This window comes from Tiliqua scincoides, chromosome 7 (assembly GCF_035046505.1).
Source record: "Tiliqua scincoides isolate rTilSci1 chromosome 7, rTilSci1.hap2, whole genome shotgun sequence".
NCBI lineage: Eukaryota > Metazoa > Chordata > Lepidosauria > Squamata > Scincidae > Tiliqua > Tiliqua scincoides.
This window is the reverse complement of record NC_089827.1, coordinates 19,799,569-19,805,645: the sequence shown is the minus strand read 5'-3', so window position 1 is coordinate 19,805,645 and position 6,077 is coordinate 19,799,569. Positions and strand designations below refer to the sequence as shown.

The 6,077-nt window shown below is 46.5% G+C and overlaps 1 pseudogene; it reads right to left on the bottom strand.

Annotated features, from left to right (window-relative positions):
- Positions 1-2,814: 2,814 nt before the first annotated feature.
- Positions 2,815-2,956, bottom strand: LOC136657957 (U1 spliceosomal RNA; annotated as a pseudogene).
- Between the last annotated feature and the right edge of the window lie 3,121 nt (positions 2,957-6,077).

Here is a 6,077-nt window from a genome sequence, read left to right as displayed (position 1 = left end):
CCCCAGAACCCCTTCCTATGTCACTCAGGGCACAATCCTATCCAACTTTCCCGCAGCTGTGCCAACAGGGCGTGCGTTGCATCCTGCAATGGAGATCAGTCACGGAGGCCTCCTCAAAGTAAGAGTATGTTTGTTCCCTTACCTCGGGGTTGCATTGCAGCTGCAAAGTTGGATAGGCTTGGACCCAAAATCATTTTGTTTTTTAAATTGAGATTTGAAATGTCTAGATCAGTCATTTTCAACCACTGTGCCATGGCACACTAGTGTGCCGCAAATGGTCTGCAGGTGTGCCATGGGAGTTTGGGGAAGGGTCATTTATTAGTAGGGCCATTGGGGGGTGTGAGCCCCGTACCAACAGCATGGTGTGCCTTGTCAATTGTCAAAAAACTGATGGTGTGCCTTGATAGTTTTAGTACTTTGTCAGTGTGCTGTGTGATGAAAAAGGTTGAAAATCACTGGTCTAGATTAAATTCAAATAGGAAGAGTCAAACCAAGATTCAGTAGGGTCACTATGGGGCTGTGGGGCGCACGGGCCACACTGGGTGACACGAATGGGGCGGGTGACACCACTACTAGCTAAAAATTTTTAACTCTTGGTGTTTTCAAATAAAATAACATTATCATGTTATATGTTGTTCGATGTGTAATTTCATGAGGAATGCAATGAAACAAACCAAATTGAAATATCTCTGTGTAATTTCATGAGGAATGCAATGAAACAAACCAAATTGAAATATAAAAGGTTATAGTCAAAAAAACCAGCGTTGCCCTGGGACGTTGCCCTGGGACGTCCACTGCATGGGAGGAGGTCCATCGTGGGGGTGATGTGCTGGCCTCCCACACTGGGTGACTCAACCTCTAGAGACGCCACTGCCAAGATTTGTCAGTGGAATGCTCAAATCCTAAATGAAGGTGTTCCAATTCAACCCTGGAGTATTTCAAAATGGCGCTGTGGCTTTTGAGGGTGTAAATTCAGTTTGGCTCAAGGAGCATCCGTTCGGAGCAGACACAAAAAGTTAGATGGCAGATCATCCAGTATTGGAAGGCCCTGAATTAAATTAAACTAAATTACTGGAATGATAGCGCTATATCTCTATGCAGCTCCCGTCTTCATTATCTGAAATGCTCTGAAGTGAACATCCAGGTCATTATAATGATCAAATGTAGTTCATGAATATAAATGTCACCCAAGCGACAGCTAACGAGAGGGGTGCAAGTTTAAAGGCAAAATCAATGAAGTATTTGGCAATTAATTAGGACTTTGTAAAACAGCTCACGACTATTCCTGCCTTATATTGCAAACACCTGCCTGTTGTCACCTGCCTTTTAACCTCAGAACTCACAAGTTGTGGATGATAAAAGTGACCCCAGCATTCTACTCCTTGTCAGCCTGCTCAATTCTGTATAATTATCAGATTTTCCAAACTATCAAAGGCCTGAAAGCTTGGCGCCAGCGATTTTGCGGGTGCAAATCCACGTAATCCCACTGCACAAGCTGGGGCTTTGCATATGGATGTAATCCAGTGTGTCACTAGGGTTAGTGTCACCCCAATGGGCTGGCCTCCTCTGGGCCTGAACTGCCCCAGCCTTTGCCCTCCACCCACTCCATTACACCCATCCCTGCTCTCCTCTCTCCCTTGCACCACCCAGTGAGAACCACTGTTTGTGGATTGAGCACCGGTGGGATGGCACAGGCTTCCCGCTGGTACAGCTTACTCTGCAGGTACCACAAGCATGCTTTACAGCAAGTTTGTGACACCTTAGGCCTGCGCAGCAGTTGCTGTGCCGGTAATACTGAAGAACAGGGACACATACCTGGGGGTAAGTCCCATTGAATTCAAGTGGGGCTTGCTTCTAGGTAGACATGCATAGGATTGTGCTATTAAGTTCAAAAATTGAAAAGGCTTCTGCTTGCAAACTGCAGTCAAAAGCCCATGACAAGATCTCTGGCAAGAGTGTTCAGAAAGTTAAGACAGATTCCTAATCATTCAGGTCCATTTGTTTCCAAAGAGGGCTAACAGAGAGCAGTGATGGGATGGAGATTTATTGTAGCTGGGTAAATGAGAAACCTGCTTTCAAGTACTTTTTCCACTCTCCTTTCCAGGAACTGAAGAGATAAGGGCAGTTGTGTAAGCAGCTGATAAGGCGGTTAAGCAGTTTTATGGTATAACAGCCTATTTTATCTTATTCAAAACCAGACAATCTTTCCTTATCCATACAATTCACTTTTCAGCCATGAGCTAAAATGATTTATATGCATGAGATAAATACATATTTCTTCCCATATAAGATATTTAGCATATTATTAACAGTATTTATTAACAGTATTTATATACTGCTTTTCAACTAAAAGTTCACAAAGCGGTTTACAGAGAAAAATCAAATAACTAAATGGCTCCCTGTCCCAAAAGGGCTCACAATCTAAAAAGATGCAAAGGAATACCAGCAGACAGCCACTAGAACAGACAGTGCATATCCAATTAATTTTCGAGCATGAGCCCATAAGGATTGTGTGTGGCTCTTTGGTGATCCTGGTTTACCAAATCTAGTACTCACAAGCTCTGGGCTGATTCTTTGTCAAATAGAATCTGCGTCTGATACAACAGATTGGAGAATCAAGATTTGTGATCTGATAGATCTGTGACATTCTACACTACCCATTGCCTCTTCTTCCATCCCTGGAGTTGGTGTCATCCAGTGCATCGCTAAGGTTGGTGTCACCCCCGTGAGCTGGCTCTTCCCCCTCTGGGCTGCACCAATCACTTCTTGAGAGCTTCGTTGTTTTTTTAAAATCTGCTTTTTGACACCAAATACCAAGGGAAAGCACAAAGGCAGTCCCCCACTACCACAAATTATGCAGACAGGTTTCCCACATTTGGGGAAACCACAGGGGTCAGTGCACCCACATCCTGGGGAAATCTTCATTATCAAGATGCCTTCCCTGCCAGGTAGGAATGCTTTTCAGCATCCACAGTGCCTCACCTGCACTGCCCACTGCACTTTAGGCCACGGTGGATGATGGTCCCCTCTACTACCTCCCACATGCTCTGGGACAGCTGCTGGCATCTCCAAAGCCTTCACTGTGATGATGTATTATGGTGATGATGTATTATGACCAGGATGAGGTCTCTTGTTATCTGGTGTGCTCCCTGGGGCATTTGGTGGGCCGCTGTGAGATAAAGGAAGCTGGACTAGATGGGCCTATGGCCTGACCCAGTGGGGGCTGTTCTTATGTTTTTATGGTGTAGAAGAGAATAACTAAAAATGGTTAGTGGGCCGTGGCACCTCTTTTAAGAGGAAAGAAAGTCTAGAACAGTGTTTCTCAAACTGTGGGTTGGGACCCACTATGTGGGTCACAAGCCAATTTCAGGTGGGTCCCCATTCACTTCAATGTGTATTTTATTTTTAATATATTAGACTTGATGCTTCCCTTGTGACTTGTGATGTGACTGCCTTTGGGGAAATGTTACAGATCTGTACTTTGAACAGGCTATTATGTATAGACTTTTAATGATAGTCAATGGGGCTTACACCCAGGTAAGTTTGGATAGGTTTGAAGCCTTTGGGATGTTTGGAGAACATTTTTTAAACAGATCAGAAGCTGCTTGGGAGGGTTATGAGGGTTTTTTAATTTTAAAAAAATGTTTAACTTATACTTACTGTAAACTTTTAATTTACTTAACTTAGGGTCCAATCCTATGCAGTGCACACAGGCTCACCACTGGCGTGCACTGACACAAATGTGCCATAAGGAATATTTGCAGCCCTCAGCCCTGGTGGAGTACTGGAGCTCTGCCACTCGGACCACCGGGCAGCAGAGAGGTACATGGAGATGTGGGGGAGGTGGGGAAGAGGTGTTCTGAGGCAGGGGGAGGCGGGGAGAGGGCGGGAGGAGGTGTGCTGGGGGAGGGAGTGGGGCAGGAGGAAGGCAGGACCAGTGGAGGTTTGCTCCACTGGATCCTGAGCTTCCGTGTCAGGCTACCCACCCAACACGGAGGCTCTTAGTTCTACGCCAACCTTTGGGTTGCTGTAGAATCAAGTAGCCCCATTGCAGGGCTACTTGCCTTACCTGGGGGAAGTGAATGAAAGTCCCTTCACCTGAGGAGGCAGCAGCAGCTCCCTGGGGCATGTTGGATGCAGCAGCAGCTATTTTTGGCGCTGCTGCAGCCCCACGAGCCGAGTAGTTCAGGATTGGGCTGCCCCTTACTTAATTTGATTTGATTTAATTGTATGGGGGTGTTAAAAGTTTTCCTCTTTGATGATGTCACTTCTGGCCATGACATCACTTCCAGGTTAATGACGTCACTTCCAGTGAGTCCCAACAGATTGTCATTCTAAAAAGTGGGTCCCAGTGCTAAAAATTTTGAGAACTACGGGTGTAGAAAGAAGGCCACAGGGAGGGGGAATGATGGAGACATATAAAATCATGGAGGGGATGGAGAGTGGGATAAAGGCAGTGCTGTAGCCTTAGCATTCCCTCCAGCGTGGGTGTCACCCTGTCATGTGACATTCCTTTACCTCAACGAGCAGTTGGTGTTGTGAGCAGCAGCTGGCCTGGGCTTGCTGGTGTCTGGCATACAGACACGACATGCAGTACCCTGAGGTTGTTCAGCAATGATATTGTGCTACCACTAATTGTGCCACCATGAATTGCCTCTTGGGATTGCAATTTCCAACCTTTCAGAGGCAAAGGTGGGTGGGACAGCCCATCCACCACCAAATGCAGAACAGAGCTCCTGTCATCTGGGGCTCTGGCAGTGCACCCGTCACCCCCACCCAGCCTCAGGGCTTGTCACCTGGGGTGGTCTGCCCCAGCTGCCCCCCCTTAGCAATGCCACTGGATAAAGGGAACTCCTTTTCCCTCTCGCACAGCACCAGAACCAGGGGACATCCATTAAAGCGGAGTAGCGAGGGAGTTAGAATAGACCAAATGAAACATTGTTTTTCACAGTGGGTAATTAATCTTGGGAACTCTTGCCACAGGCTCTGGTGATGGCACCTGGCCTAGATGTCTTTTAAAAGGGATTGGACAGATTTATGGAGGTAAAGTCAATCACAGGTTACAAGCCATGATGAGTATAGGCAACCTCCAGTAGTTAGAGGTAGTAGCCTATATCTGAATGCCAGATATAGTGACAAGACATGGGAAACATGTTGTCTTGAGTGCTCCCAAAGACATATGGTGGGCCACTGTGAGACACAGGGAGCTGGACTAGATGGGTTCCTGAGCTGATCCAGCAAGGCTCTTCTTATGATCTTATGTTTTGTGCACTTCTGTCAAGAGAAGGGAAATTCTTTCTGAAAACATCCTCTTAAACAGAATTGCAGTAGCCAAGCTGCACTGCAGTCAGTGTGGATAAAACCATTCTGAAATGTATGTCTGCTATGCCAACAATACATAAAGATAAGAATGTAACTCTTCTTACCAGAATGTACAGACTGCCATTTCATGCAAGTGAAACATTCCGTTAAATAAACATCGTCTTATACATTCAACTAGAAAGCATTTGGTCTGGCACATCCTGCTTCAAGCCAGCAAGCTGGTCTGAGGCTGTTTTTGCCAAATCCTTCCATTAATTGGCTTGACTTGAGTTGGCACCATTTTTCAACATCATAGCCTGGCAACCCGATTCTGTCTCCAGTCTCACAACATCAGATGTCACTGCACTATGCCCATGTGGCCCATGTGGGTATGACATAGCATGAGAAACTCCCAGCCATGGAAGAAAGCAGCTGATGACAATCATCTGAGAAGGGGAAAGTGGGACCAGGGCAAGTTTTTAAAGCTGAGCCTCAGGCTGGAGGGAGACAGGAAGGGAATGGGGTCAGGGGAATGGAGAAAGGTGGGATTAAGAAGGGGAGCAGAAGACCAGGTTGGAAAGGCTAGACAGGAGGGTGGAAGAGAAGGAAGAAGAATAGAAAGGACTAAGTAGTAGCTGGAGAAAGCAAGGACAACTAGAGGGGCTGGAGTGCAGAGGCAGACTGCTGAGCAGACTGGGGCTGGCCTAAGAGAAACTGGCAGAGGCAAGAAGAAGCAAAGACACAGCTGGGGAGAGAGGAGAGAGGGAGCGACTTTC